Genomic DNA, 21,281 nt, shown 5'->3' on the forward strand with positions numbered 1-21,281 from the left:
AAATTCTGCTGACATATTTTGCTGATATCATTTTATTTCCTTTTTCAGGACCATGGCTCACCAGCGCAATCCAGCATACTCTGCAGCCGAGGATGAGGAAATACGCCAGAGCCTGGTGTGGGATTTTGCAATACTCTTTTCCCGCATCAGCCAGAATCAGCAGGAGAGGGCTGCACTGTGGCAAGACCTGGTCCGTCGGGTAAATGACATAGGCACGCATAATAGGACATATGAGCGGGTACGACATCACTGCAGTGATTTAATCAGAAATGTCCATCAGCGTGCGTCGGATATCCACAGGCAACAGGTTGCCACAGGTGGTGGGGTGGCTACACATCCCCCACTCACCAGACTGGAGGGACTACTCCTAAGTGTTGTGGCTTCAGGCCACCAACAACAACAACAGCAGCAGACTTGCATTATGATGGAGGCTGGAGCCACACAGCACCATGACTACGAGCGTGCAAGTAATATGCTATATGTATAGTTGACTGTTGTGTACACTGGTAGTTAATGCATGTGTGATGTGTATCCTTGGTTTGTAGCTGTCATCATAGTATTTAATGTGCAAGTGTGATATTCTCAATATCAGCAGCTGACCTGTGAAAGGCAACTGTTGTACTACTGACCTGTATCATACTCAGTAACAATAGCACAGTTGTGCCCACTGACATTAATTTCCTCACTTCTGCAGGTCCCTCCGGTGTAACAGCAATGCAGCCTATCCATGCTGGTGAGTGTGTATTAACAATACCTTTAATAGGCTTGATAGTAATAGTAATATTAGGCTCAATCAGTAGTGCTCTGTGTATGCATGCAGGCGTGTCTGTGTCTGTGTGTTGATATCTCGCATACTGAGTAGTGTGCAAGTGTGTAACTGTGTGCAAGTGTGCAACTGTATGCAAGTGTGCAACTGTGTGCATGTGTGCATCTGTGCACGTGTGCATGTCTGCATGTGTGCATGTGTGCATGTGTGCATGTGTGCACCTGTGCACGTGTGCATGTGTGCATCTGTGCACGTGTGCATGTGTGCACGTGTTCACCGGTGCACGTGTGCATGTGTGCATGTGTGCATGTGTGCACATGTGCACCTGTGCACGTGTGCATGTGTGCATGTGTGCACATGTGCACCTGTGCACGTGTGCACCTGTGCATATGTGCACATGTGCATGTGTGCATGTGTGCATGTGTGCATCACTGGTAACATTGTGTAGACATTGTAAACTGTGTTTCCTGTTTCCCTCCCACAGGTTCTGGTGCTGCTCTGGTGTCATGCAGCAGGGAACCTGAATCAGGTGCCACAGGTTCTGATAATGATGACATCTGTGTAATGGCACAGGAAGGTGTGCCAGGGTCTGTCATTGGTCAGCCAATTGACAGTACACAGCTGTCCACCCCATCAATGCGCACAGTCATCCTGCCAATACATCCTTTGTCACCAATGTCCTTAGGTGTTGGACAGGATACAGTGGGCTTTGGCCAGGGTAATGTGGCATCTGTGGCACATGCTTCCCCACACAGCAGCCATGGGCATGGCCCTGAGATGGTACCACACAGGCAGATGTCCAGTAGTTCTCGTGGGAGCATCTGTGGGCGTACTGCCCCTGTCAGATGTGCCCACAGAGGTCTTACAACCTCAGCTATATGTTGGGCTGTCATGCAGGCGCAGTCACGTATGGAACGGTACACCAGACAGGGTCTGAGGGAGCTGACAGCATGTCGCACAGCCATGAGTGACAGTATGCGTGACATTGCGGCTGCCATCCGTAATTTCACCGATGTCATAGACATACATTGTGGGGACATATTAGATCAGTTCCACAACTACATGTCCATGAGCCAGGGCAATGGAGGCATCGACGTGGGCATATGCCAGCAACAGCAGCAGCTGGCAGTCATCGCGGACAACAGGGCCGCGGCCGCTCCCATAGTGCCAGCAGCAGTCCCAGCAATGCTGGGTCTGTGCTGTCATCAGACCACCCCAGGAGACCACGTGCACATGGCTCTGGACAGGCCCAACAGGGATCTGTGTCCAGTCAATGAACACCTGCTTCTGATGACAGTACCCAGTCTGGATTAGTACCGGATATGGTCCGTAGCACCCCTGCAAGGCACAGGTACCATGTCCGTGGCCAGAGACACTGTTCTGTATGACCTGGCAGGTACAGTCTGTGGCTGTCCACAAACACTGGTATATGGCAGCCATAAGGTGGAACTGTGTGCATCCATACACAAATGCGAATTGGCAGCACCTAGGGCTATCGCATACACACACGCACTGCATCCACATTGCCCCACCTTGTACTGCTGTCCCTCACCAACACACATACACATACATGTCAATTGGTGGTATCAGTGGCAGACTCAGGCATACCAGGTTCACACCCTGTGCATATGATGAAACTGTGCCACCTCCTGCAATCTGTAACATCAGTGCAGGTACAGGTTAACATGTTGCTGATGCACAGGGTGACTATATAGACGTGTAGTAATAGTATCATGTTGTTAACCGTACAGTGTGCTGATATAATTGTGGGTATATCCCAGCATGCCTGATGCAGTAAGGGTATGATTGTCTTGTACTGTTTTCTACACCCATGGTAAGTACCATAGTGTATCATCTGCACATGTTTGCATACTGGTGGTAAGGATGTCAACAGAAGTCCACATACATAGGTAGCACAGGGGATAAGGTAATGAAAGTATTGATACGCAATGATGGACATGTAAACTGAAAGTGGCATGTTGCCCACACTGGACTCTGCAATGCGGATGTTTGAGGATGTTGATATGTGTGCAGTACTACACAACTGGTACAGGACACACAGGAGCACCCTAGCACTGCAAGCTCACATCTCATATCATGCTAGACAGCCCCAGCACACAAAACTAACTTTCACAGGAGGGAGAGTCTCCATAAATGTCAGGGATACTGTGGTGACAGGACAGGTAGCATACATCCTACTAAGTATGGAAACACTGAGTGAAGGTTCAGTGTCTGTTATTTGACATGTGTATTACTGCAGGTCTGAGTACCTGGGTTTCCATCCGGTTATTGTACACCCTGATGGTACATGGTCTGTACACTTGTGTGTGCTGAGACTGGGCCCTGGCCATCTGACCTGTGTATTTCCTTGTACATGTGTATAGTGCCTGCATATTCGCACTGTTACCTACTGGAAGTGGTACAGCTTGTTTGTTGTACAATGGACTACATGCAGCCCTGCTTACTGTAGCTTTGTTTGCATGCATGTTTGCTTGCAGTTACCCTGGAACACTGATTCCACCTGCAATGCATATATACGTAGCTTCTACGGATTCCTAGTGACATCTGCATAGCTTACTATATGTATGTCCTTGTCTCACTTGACAGAACATCACTGTTTGTCCTGTTCGCATGTACGTTGCCTGTGACACATTGCATATGACTTACCTGGCATTTGACCACGTGAGCAGTCATATATGCCAGTGCTAACTAATCACAGGCACTACACCCTCACATACTCACCTTCTGTACCTTGTTCCCCATTGGCCCTATGTGCTGTTAATCACCATGGCAATCACAATACTATGGTAGCATGTGCAAAGGTCACTTGTCAGTCACCTCTATGGTACAGTTGTGGAATATGTGAGTCATGTGGCAATGTCACAGCTGCCACATGTACACAGTCAACCCTCTCCCCTACACATGGACGTGCAACACGTGTGTGAGATGCAACCACATAGCCAAACTGGGGACTAAGCACTCTGAACCCAGTACTGGCATAACCCGTCAGGTGGCATGAAATACTACAGTGACTACAATACCAGTCTGATGTAGACCTACACTGACAGCAATCCAAACACATGAACACACTGGGGCATTCTTGGAGCCTCAGAATAGTATCCTGCCTGAGCAGCAGACACCTCTGCAGCTGGCACACATGCATACGTTAAAACACAGCACGTGCAACACATACCACACAAATCCTGTGTGCCAAACAGTCACACCCTGTATGGCTAGACAACACACCTGCTACAGTTGTGTTAGGTACCTTTATTGTCTGGTGCAATGAGGTCCTGCTCACCAGGCTGGACAAGCTGAAGGTCACAGTGATATGCCCGTGGGGCACTGTGGTCCACCACATAACACAAGCATACAGGTCAGTCAGAGGCATGGACACATATGACTCAGTTATTGTCCATGCCACTATGGCTAACCTGTGATGTACCTCCCTGGACTACATGATAGGGAATATAGAAGGGCTCTCTGAGCATGTGGCACAGGCTGGTATGACCCTGACCTTGGTTGGCATCATACCCTCTCCAAGAATGCTGAAGTGTTACTGAATGCTGATGAATTACTGTAGCTACAACACCCTAGCTGAAAGGTTCCTAGCATGTAGTCACTGCATTGTTATGGAACAACTTGTTACCACTCCCACAACAGGTGAAAACATGCAGCACCTGTTCATCAACAACATGTAGACTATATGCCCCAGACCAGATGTGTATCCCTCGCTGCTAGGATGATACCATATACAACTCACACTGTATATACACATACCACATGCAGCACCCGCACAGAAAACCACAGACATAATGTTATCCAGTGCAAGTACCATGTATTCACATGTGGCAGGCATCAGACATGGGAACTATTGAAGGTCACAGGTATATATGTGTATTTGGCACACACATACATCATATATGTGCATTGCCATTACTGGTTTAATCGATGTCATGCATTATTGAGAACAAAAACCCACACACATGGGCATTCTGTGTGACAAAAACAGACGTGGCATTTGTAGAATTCAAAGCCATAACTAACTGTGCTATGACAGTAGTGAGAGACGCAGTAGCAGAGCGCACTATTCACATTACTGGGAGGTTTCTCTTCTCCGGCTGTACTTATATAGTGCTGACATCATCAGTGTTTAGAAAGGAGAATGTGCATCCTGTAGTGTGTTCTCCTAGTTGCCAAAAGGGACATTTCTCTTACACAGAATTGCACACACACTAACCCCCCTCACACAAACACTGAGCGTTTGCAGGATTCAAACCCCTACCTAACTATGTTATGACACTTGAGAAGGACACATTAGCAGAGTGTGCTATTCGCACTACTGGGAGGTTTCCCTTCTCCTGCTGTACTTATATGGTGCTGACATCATCAGTGTTTAGAAAGGGGAATGTGCATCCTGTAGTGTGTGTTCTCCTAGTTGCCAAAAGGGACATTTCTCTCACACAGAATTGCACACACACTAGCCCCCTCACACAAACACACACACTGAGCTTTTGCAGGATTCAAACCCCTACCTAACTATGTTATTACACTCAAGACGGACACATTAGCAGAGTGCACTATTTGCATTACTGGGAGGTTTCCCTTCTCCTGATGTACTTATAGGGTGCTGACATCATCAGTGTTTAGAAAGGGGAATGTGCATCCTGTAGTGTGATCTCCTAGTTGCCAAAAGGGACACTTCTCTCACACAGTATTGCACACACACCAACCCCGCTCACCTCCACACACACACACTGAGCATTTGCAGGATTCAAACCCCTGCCTAACTATATTATGACACTTGAGGGAGACGCATTAGCAGAGCACACTATCCGAATTTCTTAGCATCTGTTCTGCACCTGCAGTATTTATAGGGTGCTGACATCATTATTTATACAGAGGTATGTACATCTATTACTACCTGTCAGGTGGGGGATAGCATATATATGCATTTGCAGCCACCTACTTCAGGGTCAGATATGCACATCAGCACTGGCAGGTTATGTTTTATACCATGCTTCGTGACCACAGGACCTGTAACACACAACACAACCAGTTCAGACCACCCCTCCCACATCCAGGACACACACTTTGCATCCCTGGGAACAGTGCCAAGATATGAAGGTGTTCACATACACCATTCCAGTTGTTAATGTCAGGTACAGGTATATTGTGTGGGGGAACTACTCAGGCCTCTACAACATTACCCTACAGCCATTACAATTTGTGAGTCCATGTGCTATGGCAGGACCACTCACCACAGCCACAAGGGGGAATACATATTGCACCTGACCATCTGCAACATGGGTACTCACTGTTCCACACCAGAGGTAGACCACCATTGTTGATATCTGACCATACCCACCTTTCCCTGGACATCCATATCCCATCCCCACCCCCAGGCAAGGTTGTCACTGGAAACAAAGTGTATTTATCAAAAGCAGACTTTGCACTTGTGAAGACTGGGGTGGAAGACTTCAAAGGACCCATGCTGGGGGAGTATACAGACCACTCTGCATAATCCTTGACAATTGCATTCTATGAGCATGTGGAAGGTTTGCATTGATCATGCTATCCCAAATATACCCATGACTCCTCCACAACAGGACACCTGTCAGGTGTACACCAGCCATATATGAGCTGTCCAACAGACGGAGTGAGCTAATACATTGCAGAGCAGTAGCCCACAGAGGGAGGACATCTCTGAACAGTACTGGCATGACACTTCAATCCCTCATAATCATCACGACAAAGTGTTGACAGTGAAATTGTCCAGACACTGCAGATAAGGCTCCCCTCAGTCTTTTATAGATGCCCACTTACTGTTAGAGGTCCTCACCAACCCTCTTCCAGCACACACCAGCCACATGGATGTGGCATAGCAAATTCAACCCCTGGGATCTCCACTGTATCCCTGCTTGACGGAGGCACAGCACACTAGCCTCAAACGGTGCCTTATGTGACCTACTTTACAGTGGCACAGTAGCTTACTGTACTGGGGAGGCAGACGCCAAGCACACTCTGGCTAAGCTTTCATTCCCTAGGGCAAACAGCCTAGTATTGACCTCTACACCCATATGTTTAATTGTCAGATGCACAATATTTGTTGCTGATCGACTGTTTGCAGGTCTTTATTGCCATAGCATTCCCTGTTTCTATGAACAACTTGTGTATCTGTGGAAGATGTTTGAATATGAGGGATCCACTATATCACTTATGTCTCTGTAGTCATTTAACTGTGTGCACTGGGCAGATTGCTGTAATGTGGTTGGTTCCTGGAATAACACGTACAAATACCAGATATGTGTGGCCAACTGCTAAACTGAGATATGGCCTAAGTGTGTGAGCATGCCCAGTTCAGCCTTTCCATGGCATGTTGTCTGACATATGTCTCATTTATCAAAGTGTGCAAGCATGCCCAGTGTGAGCTTTCCATATGTTGAACTCTGCAGTCCACCACATTTGTGGATGAGTATGAACTTCAACAATATCTCACGTTTATGGTTGTGTGTTGGGTGTCATGTGTACTTACTGGCCAACTGCTTTGTGTCTGAACACAACAGGGATTATACTGTGCCTGCAGGGTTTGCATGGGATACTTTGCATACAGTTGTCAATATCCTTTCATACCGACCTAACACTGTAGTACCATATAGTGTACTGGTTCAGTACTTTCATTGTGGTGGACAGTATCCTGGGCTTTAGTCCTATCACTGCTTTAAATGTTCATAGTGAGCACAACAGCCTGGTTAGGAGCCAGTTGTGCACATATGACCATGTTGCATTACGTTCAGATATGGACTACTTAAACTAGGCTTGTCCAACATTGGTAGTGTATTCCACAACATAGGGGACATTGGCAAACACTAGCAATGTGCCCTAGGCCATTTCTAATGCTAGTCAGAGAGTGTGTTTGTCCTTTGACACACATTGTAACTGGAGTTTGCCATAACATATGTCATGGTTAGTATACTGTGCCTCCGTCTACCCGTGACATAACAGTGATACCCAGGGTAAACCTACCATCTCCCATCCACTCATCAAGATTCCTCTTGAGGAGAGTCGATGAGTGACTCTCTGGCTAACCTGTACTGGGAGTTTACTCAAGAGTGGGGGTGGCTTCTGTGTTTTGGATCATTCAGTACAGCTTGTCCTATGTATGTCAGTGCTGGGGTTCAAGTCTCTCATGTGCATAGCTCACTGCCATTCAGATTATACAAGGTGCAGCATGTTCATTGATTCCAGCTTGGACATGGCGTTATACATCAGACACAGCTTGCCTCTGGGCGGGCAGTATGGCAGTGTGTGGAGCTGAAGTTTGTTTAATCAGGCAACACATGGGATCTGTTCAAGCTCTTTGATACTCCTGGTGAGGTACTTTTAGGGTCTTTCCAGATGATGGAGGTGTCTGCTGAGGTACATCCCACAGGGGCCATTGTAGTCAATTGTGACGCTGATGAGGGATGACTACAGAGCCACAATGACCTCCCCTGATCTAGATCTGACTACCTTCATGATTAGGTGGGTATATGGTATGTTTCTGTAACCACTACAGCCACATGCTTGTCCAATGCAAAATATCTATCAACTTGTGTCCCCAGGTCTCTTATTACATCTTAAGTACTTAATGGGTTAACACCTATGTGGTAATTGGTGGGAATTTACTGTATATCCACAGGGGTTGACTATACACTTTTCTGTGATTAGCTTGCTGACATGGCTATGGCACCAGCTGTCTGTTTCTATGTGGACCTTTTGTGGGATGCTTGTGTCAGCTGGAGGGTCAGATATGGTGGCCAGTGTGTAGTCCTCTGCAAACTTGTTCAGACACAGTCCTTCCATGTTGGCCTGTACCTATGGGACATATATACCAAACAAGGGAGGTCCCAGGACCAAGCCTTGTGGGATGCCAGTTGTATCTGCTTTGTAGTCTGACATGGCTGCAGCATTTCTGACCATGTCAGTTCTGTCCTTGGTCTGGTTTGCAACCCCTCTACTGACATAGGGGTTTATATTTAAGCTGGTGAGCTTATCTATAATGAACACATGGGGTATTGTATGGAAGCCTTTTGCAAGGTCCAGCTAGGCTGTGTGGACCATATTCCCCTCATTAATGACCTTAATGACTGTTTCAAATGAGTCAAACATGTTTAATGGGCAGGATCTGCATTTAAGAAAGCCACACTGGGTAGGGTCCAGTGTCAGTAGGTCCCCAATATCTTTATGTCTGAGGTACATGCTGATATTTTCCATAGCTTTGCAGACCAAGCTTGTCAGGATTCTGGGGTGGTAGTTTGCAGTATCCATTCAGGCAACACCTTTGTGGAGAAGGACCACTGTGATTGTACACTGCTCTTTGGGTACATATCCTGTGGTAAGGCTGACATTGAGCAGTAGTGTTATTTGGCGTTCCATTCTTCTTGGAGTCCATGTTGGACTCAGCCCAGGACACCATCTTGTACCATTGATGCTGTGTGTTTTGCTTTGTAGATGCTGGCTGTTACCTCAGCATCTGCAATGTCAGGGGGCCAGCACTCTGCTGGGATAGATATTTGGCATTTTGGGGGGGGGGGGGTTGCACTGCACCTGTCAGGTTGGATGCTGGCAATATGTGTGTGTGTTTGGTATGTTGTTTGTAATATTTGAGTGATTCAGAGCATATCTGTGAATTCCCAACAAGGTTCCTACCATCAGTTAAGAAAGCCTTATCCTTAGTGTCCTGTACAATTTGTATCTTCATAGGTTCATAGGCTCATACTAGGCTATCCACCCTAGGGCATTTATAAGCCTAGCCAGAGTGTGTGTGGCTTTCGCCACCCCTTGCTATGTGAATATTATGGCCATTTAGGATTTACTTTACTGTGCCTCTGTCTGGACGTGACACAGTGAAGACCCCCAGTGTACATCTACGATCACCCATCCACTTGGCAAGATTCCTGTTGAAGAGAGTCAGTGAGGGGCTCTGCCTAACATGGAGTGGGATTCCGTTCCAGGGTGTAGGGAGCCTCTGGGTTATGTATCTGTCCCTCCAGCACATCCTATTTCATTATGTATTGAGGTTGACATCTCTCACTCTCACAGCTCCAATGGATTTGGGTTTTCTGAGGTGGAGCATGACCATTAATCCTGTGTTGGACATGGCCTTGTACAACAGGCATATAACGCCTCTGCGTAGGCAGTATGTGACTGCATACAGCTGGGGTATCTACAGCCAGGCAGCATATGACATATATTTAGGTTCATAGATATAGGTTCATAGATTAGTACTAGGCTAACTGCCTTTGTGGGCCATTTTTAAGCCTAGCCAGTTACCCCATGTGAGAATCAAACCCTGCACCTTTGGTTTATAAGGCAAATGCCTTAACCATTATGCCAACCTCCCACCCTAAAATTGTTAATTTGTTAACTCATTTGATGATAGATTAGGTTCATAGGTTCATAGATCAGTACTAAGCTAACTACCCTTGCGAGTCATTTTAAGCCTAGCCAGTTATCCCTCGTGAGACTCAAACCCCGCACCTTGTGTTTGTAAGGCAAACACCTTAACCATTAGGCCACCCTCCTAACCCCTTGTTTGGTATTTAAGACCCTTTATCCTCTTGGTGAGGTACCTTTGAGGTCTTTGTAACTGCTGCAGGTGTCGGGTAAGGTACATCCCAAATGAGGCATTGTACTAAATTATGGGCCTGATAAGAGAACAGTATAGGGGCACAATGACCTCTGTTGATGTAGATGTGAATCCTTTCATGATAAAGTGGCCAATATAGATGGTCTTCCTAGTCACATTGGCAATGTGAGTGTCACATGACAAGTTACTGTCCACTTGTGTCCCTAAGTCCCTGATTACTCCTTCCATACATAATGGATTACCACCTATGTGGTAATTTGTGAGTACCTTGTTTGGTATTTGGTGAGACATTCATACTGTCCAGTGTCTTCAGGAAGGCTGAGTGGGATTCCTGTGTGTGAGAGTGTGGTCTGTAGCATGCTACAGACTGTACAGCAGTTTTGCCTACGGTTAGTTGCACATGGGTAGTCTCCGATGCTTCGTGCATTGTCAGTTACCTGGACGTGTGGGTATCTTTGCTGAATATGGATACTCCCCCTCCTTTTATGGTTTGGTCCAGGTTTTGGGGCCATAACGCATGATATGAGGTATAACCTGGTAGTGCTGGTGTGCTGTCAGGAGCCTTGCTGCAGGTTTTTGTCACTGCATGGACATTGATGTTCTCCATACTGGGGAGGGCCTTGGGAGCATGCATGTTGAGGTTTACACATCTGGCATTGGGCAGCATTACCCTTATGTTTTTTTCCACTTATGTTTTCTAGGGAGGTGGGTTAGTCTTTTCAGCCTTGCCTACAAAAGGCTCTATGGAGGTGTCAAGAGCCTTATCCAATATCCAGACGCCCAAGGGTAACAGGTGCAAGCCATCCCTGGCACAGCAGCGTGGCTTGTAAAGCATGACATCCCAAACAGACAGACATTGGATCCCCTTGGAATGACACCAGTAATTGTGCCACTTGTTAAGGCTGATCATTCTGTGTTTGTACTGTGGCATAATTCTTGGTGAAGGTAGGATGCTGCACAAGGTCAGTGTCATACCGGCCTGGACTACATAATCGGAGAGCTCATCTATGTCTCTTTTCATGTAGACCGGGGAGGTACATCTCAGGTCATTCACGCCAGCATGAACAATGAATGCATCATATTTGTACTTGCTTTGGGGTGACCTGCGTACTTGTGTTATGTGGCGTATTGTAGCAGGGTACAGGCAGCTTACTGTACACTTTCCCTTGTGCAGTCTGGTGAGTGGGACAGCAGTGTGTCTGACTATGGAGTCACCTATTACAACTATATCAGGCATGTTGTTTCTCCTTCTGGCCTGTGACTGTTTGGCACACCAGCTTTATGTACTATTTGTTCCATGTGCTATGTTTGGAGGTAGTGGTTGCTTGGGTGTCTGCTTTGGAGGCCTCTGCTGATGTGGTGTGTTTGTAATTAGAGCCTCAGGGAATGTTTTTCTGTGTTTATGTGTTTTGTTTGCAGTAGTGATAGGTCTATGTGAGACTGGGTTTGTGGTGTGTGTGGTTACCTTCTCCTCCTGACTAGTTTTGACAGTACTGAGTTGAGAGAGCTCAGCCTCCGGTTTGGATAAATGGTTGCATCTCTCACATATATTTGTATTTCTTGGGGGGAGGTGAGGGTTGTCTGTGTACATGGGGCAGGTGTAACATTGCCTCAAGATTCACAAATTCCACTTGTTGTAGCTGGCCTTGGTGGATTGTATGAGTGGACATATTTTATTGCCATACTACTGATTAGAGATTACTTCCCTTTTTAGGTTTGCTCTATCATGTAGTAGCTTCCTCATTCTCTTGCATGGTTTGGTAATGGCTGGGGTCCACCATGCCAGATGCCTGCGTGCATGGCATTGTGTCTTGGTTTTATTTGGGATTGCATAATCCATGCATTCCTGGCAGTGTTCATGGAATGCCTGTATAACAGGTTCTGAGGTGTGGCCCATATTTTGCACCTGCACAGGGCCTTTAATGGATTCCACATCAGTTTGGAGGAGTGCAACATTTGCTTTACACATGTTTTTCACTGTGGTTTTCTGGCCAGGGACTGTGGTCAGGATGTGTATATCCGGTGTGATTACTCTATGGTCTGATCTTACCAGTGAGGGATACACTTCTCATCTTGCCATCCAGTACCAATGTTGCTGATTATCACATCCAGTATGCTTACCCCTCTTCTGGGAGTGGTACGTTGTTCCTGAGCATTTTGGTTTATGGATTCTAGGAACCTTTGTCCTAGGGTGTTGGAGCTAGAATAATGCTCCCAGTCTATGTTTGGGTATTTTCAGTCACCCAATATAATGTGGTTTGGAGGGCTTGATATATTCATGTATTCCAACATAGGCCAAGTGCAGTTCCTGGTGTTAGGACGGTAGTCTGTAGCAGGCTATAAACTGGGAGGCAGTTTTAGCCACTGTTACTTGACCATGGCTAGTCCATGCTGCTTCTTGTTGTGGTACCAACATGGGGGTGTGGTCATCCTTGACAATTATTGCTAGTCACCCTCCTTTTGTAGCTTGTTCCATGTTTTGAGGCTGTACAGCACAGTATGAGGTGTAACCTGGTAGTGTTAGGGTGCTGTTGTGAGCCTTGACCCAGTTTTCTGTTACAGGACGCATATCAACATTCTCCATACTGGGGGAGTTTAGACTGCATGCATCTTGCTGTTTAGACTTCTGGAATTGGGTAGCATTACATCTAGGTTCTTATCCCTTGTGATACCTATGGAGGTGGGTTTGTGTTTTGAGCCTTACCTATTCAAGGCACGCTGTGGGTAACAACAGCCTTTGCCAGTATCCATAAGGCCAGGACTGATAGGTGCACGCCACCCTTAGCAGGTGGAGCATCACGTCATGCTCAGCATGTCATCCCAGGCTGGCACACATTGGATCCCCCTTTGACTAACAGCAATACTTCAGCCAATTATCGCAATTGATCATCTCATCTTCATATTGTGGCATCATGCTTGGTGAGGGTAGGATGTAAGTCAGGTCATCAAGTTTGCATATACTACATGGTGTTACATTGCTTAACACATGGCAATCATGCCTCAGGTGGTGCTGCAGGGCTGCCTCTGTCGGATGCACATACTACACTCCCTGTACATGTTTGAGAGCAGGTTATGTCATTTTAGGCATCCCTCTTAGTATATGAGTGAGTCAGAGAGGGGTATCATTCCCAGGGTTCCTACTGAGCCAGTGTATGTGCTATGCGTTGCCTCTTTGCCAAGGCCAGGGCATACTGGGCATGCCTCCTTCTGCCTACTGGGGCAGGCTCAGGTTCCTCCTCCTCTGAGTCACACTCTGCCTGTGATGGCCTTGGCAATGGTGGGGGGCTGTTTGGCCCGGCCCTATGCTGGTCCTGCTGCAGCTGTTTTCACAGGATCATATTATGTAGCATAGCACATACCATGATAATTTGGGTACATGTAGTTGGTGAGTACTGCAAGGCTCCACCAGATGTGTCCAGACACTGGAACCGTGACTTGAGCAGCCCAAACACATGCTCTATTACATTACGTGTTTGTGCGTGTGCCTCATTATGACGTTCCTGTTCAGGTATGTGTGCGTTTCTGATGGGTGTCATCAGCCACGGTTCCAGTGCATAACCTGCATCCCCCACTAGGTGTCCATGTGGGATGTCCCCACTGGCAAATGTCTGGTACAGCTGCGTCAAATGCCAGATATGGGAATCATGGTAGCTCCCAGGGCAGCCAGCACACACATTCATTATTATGCCCTGGGCATCACACACGACCTGGCAGTTGATGGAGGGGAAGCCCTTGCAGTTTATGTAGGCCCTACCCCGCTCACTGGCTGGTGCTTTGATGCGTATGTGCGTGCAGTCTATTGCACCCACTACCTCAGGGTATTCCGCTATTTGCTGGAAGAGACGCATATTGCTGGCCAATACCTCACGGGCATTGGGGAAATATATATGATCACCGACATGTGCTGACATGGCATCCAGGAACTGGTGCAGTACCCTGGAGGCTGATGCCTGTGATATCCCCATCATATCACTAGTTTGTCTCTGGAAGGTACCTGTTGCTAGTATTCTTAGGCCAACACATACCTTGGTTTCCACTGGTATGGGTTCCCTTCTGTTGGCTCTGTGTGTGAGGCGTGGCCTGCACAGCTCGACAATTTGCTGCAGGAGTTCTCTGTCCACTCTATAGTGCTCCACTATCTCCAGCTCATGTAACCCGTGGTAGGTGACCCTGGGCCTGTACACTCTTCTCCGTCTCCTCACTGTGGGTTGTCTGGCACCATTTGCATTGTCACCACCCTCAGCAAGTCGCCTATGTCTCCTTATGACAGCTATGCCAGCCCCTAGCATTTCTGCTCTGAGTTAAGCTTTTTCAGTTTTCACTTCTAATAGCTTACTCCTGTCTTGCAGTGTCTCTTAAGAGAAACATCCTGCACTGCTGTTTGCAGAGTTTTAAGTGCTGGGCTGGGCTACTATTCTGCCTGTGTAATTGCCTGCTTCTAATTGTTTTCACCTGCTAGCTCCAGCAGTATTCCCTGCTGGCTTCCTACTAATTCTGTTGCTTCCTTTTTCCTTGCTGTTTCCTCAGGGGAGAGCAACGCGCATTCCAGCAGAAACACGCTCACAGTGGCTTACACGCATGCACACATGCTTACACGGTTTAGAATCTACTTATTTGGGTTAAAACATGCGCACACCAGTGCAAACAGTCTTACAAGTCTGCCAACAGGCTCCCACATGCTCAGTCTGCCTTACACGCGCACACACTGCCCTACTCGCGCCTCATGGCGCGCACACGTGCGCATGCACACCCAGCAAGAAACTTTGGTGTTGGCAACAGTGTACACCTTCCATTTTTTGACTTTCCCATGCTTATCTTGTGCCACTCCTCTTTCCATGATCTGTCACGTAACACTGACCTCCAATGAACTGCATTTCTTTCTGCCATTCCCCCCTGTCATGTCACCTATCTCCTACTCTGCTCCTCCCCCTTATGTAACTCCTACACTAATCGGAATGTGCTCATTTGCTATGTGACAGTGGGATTCAGTATCCTAACACTCATTTACATCAGATTGCCTACTAATGCTTAGTTACATGTCTTAGACTCAGCTTCCCCCCTTAGCAACCACTAAACGGTGGCCATGTTGTTTTTGGTCTGCTGCTCCCTGCATTGTAAATCCATGTATTGCATAAAACCCACATTTGTGGGTTTATAACCTTCATTTTTATGTTTTATATAGCGCAGCCCATTTGCAAGGGGCTGCGCTGGTTTAAACATCAGCGATCGCCGAAAAAAAATATTTATTTCTCATATTTGCATCAGGGTACCTTGCCAATGGCCACATATTTGGCCATTGGCATGCTGCCTGACACATGTGCACCCTTTATTTGGAGCTGACATGGCTCCATTGTGTTATTTGCAGAAACGTACTCAGTTGTCAACTGATTTAGATTTACTGAGGTGGAGCATGTCCATTAATTCTGGATTTGACATAGCTTTGTATGTCAGGCATAGATCGCCTCGAAGTAGGCAGTATGCAACCGAGTAGAGCTGGAGTATTTTTAACCGAGCAGCATATGGCATCTGTTTGAGACCCTTGATCCTCTTGGTGAGATACTTTTGGAGTATTTCTAATTGCTGCAGGTGCCGGGTAAGGTACATCCCAAAAGGGGCATTGTATTCTATGATGGGCCTGATGAGGGATGAATAAAGGGGCACGATTACCTCTCTTGATCTAGATGTGAAACCCTTCGTGATGAGGTGGGCTATGTAGAAGGTCTTTCTAACCACTTTGGCAATGTGGTTTTCAAAGGAGAGATTGCTATCAACTTGGGTCCCCAGGTCCCTAATAACTTTCTCTGTACTTAATGGGTTTCCGCCTATGTGGTAATTTGTGGGCACATTGTTTTTGCCAAAGGGTATGACTATACATTTTTTGGCATTTAGCTTTAAACCATGGTGCTGGCACCAGTTATCTGTCTCTGTGAGACCTTTTTGAAGGATGTTTGTGTCAGCTGGAGAGTCGATTATGGCGCCCAGTTTGCAGTCGTCTGCAAACTTGGTGAGCCATAGTCCTCCCACGTTTGCCTGTACCTCAGAAAAGTATATACCGAACAAGAGTGATCCCAGGACAGAACCCTGTGGGATGCCACTTGTGACCAGTTTTGAGTCTGACATGGCTCCAGCAACTCTCACTCTGTGGGTTCTGTCTTTGAGCCAGTTTGTGACCCATCTTGTGACATAGGGGTTTATATTTAAGCTGGATAGCTTATCTATGATGCCCGAGTGGGGTATTGTGTCAAATGCCTTTGCAAGGTCCAGATAAGCTGTGTGGACTACCTTCCCTTCATCTATGGCTTTGATGACTGTTTTGAAGAAGTCAACCAGGTTCAAAAGGCAGGATCTGCCCTTGACAAAGCCGAACTGGGTAGGATCTAGTGTCTGTAGGTCCCCATTGTCTTTGTTTATGAGCTCCATGATGATCCTCTCCATAGCCTTGCAGACTAAGCTAGTCAGGCTTATGGGGCGATAGTTTCCAGGGTCCGTAGAGGCTCCACCTTTGTGGAATGGGACCACTGTTGCTTTACACCATTCTGTGGGCACATATCCTGTAGTGAGGCTGAGATTGTATAGCTGTTTTATTTGTGGGATTAGTTCCTCTTGGAATTCATGTAGGACGCAACCTGGGATGCCATCTGGTCCCATGGAAGCAGTGTTTTTTGCTTTGGAGAGGGCAGCCTTCACCTGAGCATCAGAGATGTTTGGGAGGCAGCCCTCTGCCGGGATAGATACTTGCTCTTTTGGGGGGGAGTGGGTGGAGAAGTTTGCACTGAACCTGTCTGCCAGGATATTAGCGATGTCTGTGGGTTCAGTGTATTTTTTATCGTTTAGAATTAACTCAGAACAAGTATGGGAGTTGCATCCCAGGTTCCTAACATAACTGAAAAAAGCCTTATGATTGTCTTTGGTGTCCTGTGCAATTTTTCTCTCGAAGCTGGCCTTGGAGGATTTTATGAGGGATCGTAATTTTTTGCGAGTACTGATCAGAGATGCCTTCCCTATTAGGGATTTTGCTCTATCATGTAGTAGCTTCCTCCTTCTGTTGTACAGTTTATTTATGGCAGGGGTCCACCAGACTGTACGCCTGCCTTTGGATGATTGGGTCTTGGTTTTGTTTAGGATAGCATGATCCATGCATTCCTGGAGATGTCCGTAAAATGCGTTTATATAGGATTCTGCAGTTTGGGCCGTAGTTTCCACTGGCCCTGGGGCCTTGAAGGATTCCACTTCAGTTTTGAGAAGTGAAAAGTTTGCTTTTGAGAAGTTTTTCACTGTGGTTTTCTGGGCTGGGGGTGGGGTCGGGATGTGGACATCCAGTGAAATTAATTTATGGTCTGATCTTACCAATGAGGGATATACTTCTGGTGTGGAGCATAGAGTCCCCATGTTGGTAATGATCAGGTCTTGTATGTTGTCTCCTCTTGTGGGAGTGGTGACTAGTTGTTCCATAGCATTTGAGTTTATAATTTCCAGGAACCTTTGGGCTAAGGTGCTGGGGCTTCAGTAGTGCTCCCAGTCAATGTTTGGGTAGTTGAAGTCGCCCAATATAATGGTGTTCGGAGACATCTTCATGTTCTCCAATGTTTTCAGAAAGCTGAGTGTGATTCCTGACTTTGAGAGGGTGGTCTGTAGGATGCTACAAACTGAAAAGCAGTCTTGCCCACTGTTAGTTGCACATGGATGGTCTCCGATACTTCGTGCAATGCCACTAACCTGGAGGTGTGGATATCCTTGATAAATATGGAAACTACCCCTCCTTTTTTTGGTTCGGTCCGGGTTTTGGGGCCGAAAAGCATGATATGAGGTATAGCCTAGTAGTGCTGGGGTGCTCTCTGGAGCCTTGAACCAGGTTTCTGTCACTGCACAGATATCGATATTCTCCATACTGAGGAGAGCTTCGAGTGCTTGCATCTTGAGGTTAAGACTTCTGGCGTTAAGCAGCATTACCCTTAGTTTCTTGTTCCTTGTGCTGTCTATGGGGGTGGGATTGACTTTTGAGCCTTGCCTAAAAAAGGCACTATGGGGGTGGCAAGAGCCTTTGGCAATATCTGAAAGCCCAGTGGTGACAGGTGCAAGCCGTCCCTAGTGAAGCAACGTGGCTTGTCGAGCATGTCATCCCAGGCTGACAGACACTGGATCCCCTTTGAATGACACCAAAATTTTAGCCAATTGTTAAAATCAATCATTTTGTCTTTGTACTGTGGCATCATTCTAGGTGAAGGTAAGATACTGCTTAAGGTCAGGGTCATACCAGCCTGGGCTACATGATCAGAGAGCTCCTCTATGTCTCTTTTCATGTAGTCCAGGGAGGTACGTCTCAGGTCATTCACACCAGCATGTACAATGACTGAGTCATATTTGTATTTGCTTTGGAGAGACCTGAGTGCTTGTGTTAAGTGGCAGATCCTAGCACCTGACAGGCAGCTCACCGTGACCTTCTCTTTATTCAGCCTGGTGAGCGGGACGTCAGTGTGTCTGACAATAGAGTCACCTATTACAAGAGTATCAGGTGTGTTATTCAGCCTTAAGGGCTGTGGCTGCTTGGCACACTGACTTTGTGGGCTATGTGTTGTGCATGTTTTGTTTTGAGGTAGCGTTTGCTTGGATGTCTGCTTTGGAGGTCTCTGTTGCTTAGGTAGATTTTTATTTAGAGCCTCCAGTATGTTTTTGTGTATTTATGTGTTTGGTTCGCTGATGTGGTGGGACTATGTGATACTGGAATTGTGTTGTGTGAGGTTACCTTCTCCTCCTGACTGGTTACACCAGTTTTGAGATGAGAGAGCTCAGCCTCCAGTTTGGCTAAATAGTTGCATCTCTCACATATATTTGAACCTGTTTGGAGGAGGAGAGGGTTGTCCGTGTACATGAGACAGTTGTAACATTGCCTTAAAATTCCCAGATTCACCAGCTGGACTGGAGAGGAAACCATTGACTGACCTTTGGACATGCTAGAGTAATATAGGGAAACTGAATTTAAGAAGGCCCGATACAGGACAGGGTAATCGTAGAGAGTATAAGAGTAAGTAGTGCTTATGGTTTAATAGTGCTAACTTATAGGATTACTTAATTGGACCAGTGAAGGGCCTTAGAATGAGCATATGGTGTTTAAATTGAGAGATAGAGCAGTTCGAAGGGAAAAAGTGAAGAACAGACTTTGTGGAGCCAGGAATAGTTTAAACCCAATTAGGCGGTGCTGCCTACTATTGCGCTATGCACAAAAATGCGCAAAACCGCGCAAAAGAGGGTTTTAAGAGAGGAAGAGGAAGATGAAGGAGTTTGGAATTGACCCAAAATGGCCAATAAAACTACAGTTTCAAGTCAGTAACCACTCCCACAGGGGCAGGCAGGCTGCTCAATGTTTTTCACTGCCACTGATCAACAGAGAGACTTCCCTTTAGCCCAAGCAAAAAATGGCCTCCAAGAAACTTACAAACAGTTCAAGAACAGCAAGCCTGTAACTGAACTTTTTTAAATCTCAGAAAAGTGGGACACATGTAATCTGGTCTAATTGGCATCACAATGAATATATGTTGTTCTCAACCCTATTCCAGGGTTTGAGGGTCGAAATGTAACTGCAAATATAGTGTATATGCACAGCTGTTGCTGTAGAAGAAATAGACAGCTACGGACCTTTCCTATACCCTTCCTGCATATGCCTAGCTATTTTTCCTACTGTCTTTCCCTCTCTGTGCCCCATTTTTCACCACTTTCCTATCAACTCCTTTTTCTTTTCTTTTAAAGGAATTAGCACGGGGGTAAGTGGAAGTAAACACTTTTAAGCATTGGTAAGCGGGTTGTGCGGGGGTAAGCTATGCCTACACAGGTTGAGAAATCTGAAGCTAACTGACTGAAAGAAAACATAAGTGGAGGTTGGCAATGCTTGCTATCACTCAGACTCATGCAAACCTGCAAACCCGCTTACAACTACTTAAAAGAGCCTTAATCACTCTGTAGCCAATGTCCCATGTTCTGCCCAGCAACAAAATACACATCCTCTACTAGTATCAAACCTAGGACCCTGCATAGCAAAGCCAAAGTGATTTAACACTACGCCATCTCAGATATACATATACTTTATGTATTCACAAACATATCATCCAGCCAAGTCAATCAACAGTACAGAAAATCTATTCCAACATGTAGATCTATGCGTGTGAGTGAATATATTAATGTCTAAACAGGTACAACATATACATATATTTGTATATGTATCTATACATATATATATATATATATATATATATATATATATATATATATATATATATATATATATATAAATATATATATATGGTTTACTATCATAAATTCGAAAATCAGAACAAAACGTGTCTGAATTTTCGAATTTATACATCGGAAATGAACATTTCCGTATGTCCCTAATGTCGAAAACAGCTGTGTTTTGTCAAAAATGTCGCTCGCGAAATTTCCGACAATACACAGCACTCCCACCTATCCCGTAACTCCCTACCAAACTAGCCTAAACACGCAGTTATGACCCCCCCCACATCCCCCCAACATAATATTCGAACTCCGAGATCGCACTACAGTGAGGAAAGTGATGTATTTCCCTAACCGCACTGTACCGCGATCCCCTCACATGAGCGAACAGTATAATTGCGAATGCACCATCCATTCGCAATGGTAACATTCGCTCACATCACCTGCCGAACTATGAAGTATTCGAACAGCTGTTGTTTGAATACTTCATAGCCGTGCAATTGCACGTCGGCATTGTGATAGTAAACCTATATCTATATACATATATATATATATATATATATATATATATATATATATATATATATATATATATATATATATATATATATATATATATATATATATATATATATATATATATATCTATACATATATATA

Source organism: Protopterus annectens, chromosome 4.part0 (assembly GCF_019279795.1).
Source record: "Protopterus annectens isolate FY-2018-M chromosome 4.part0, PAN1.0, whole genome shotgun sequence".
In the NCBI taxonomy this organism is placed as follows: domain Eukaryota; kingdom Metazoa; phylum Chordata; order Ceratodontiformes; family Protopteridae; genus Protopterus; species Protopterus annectens.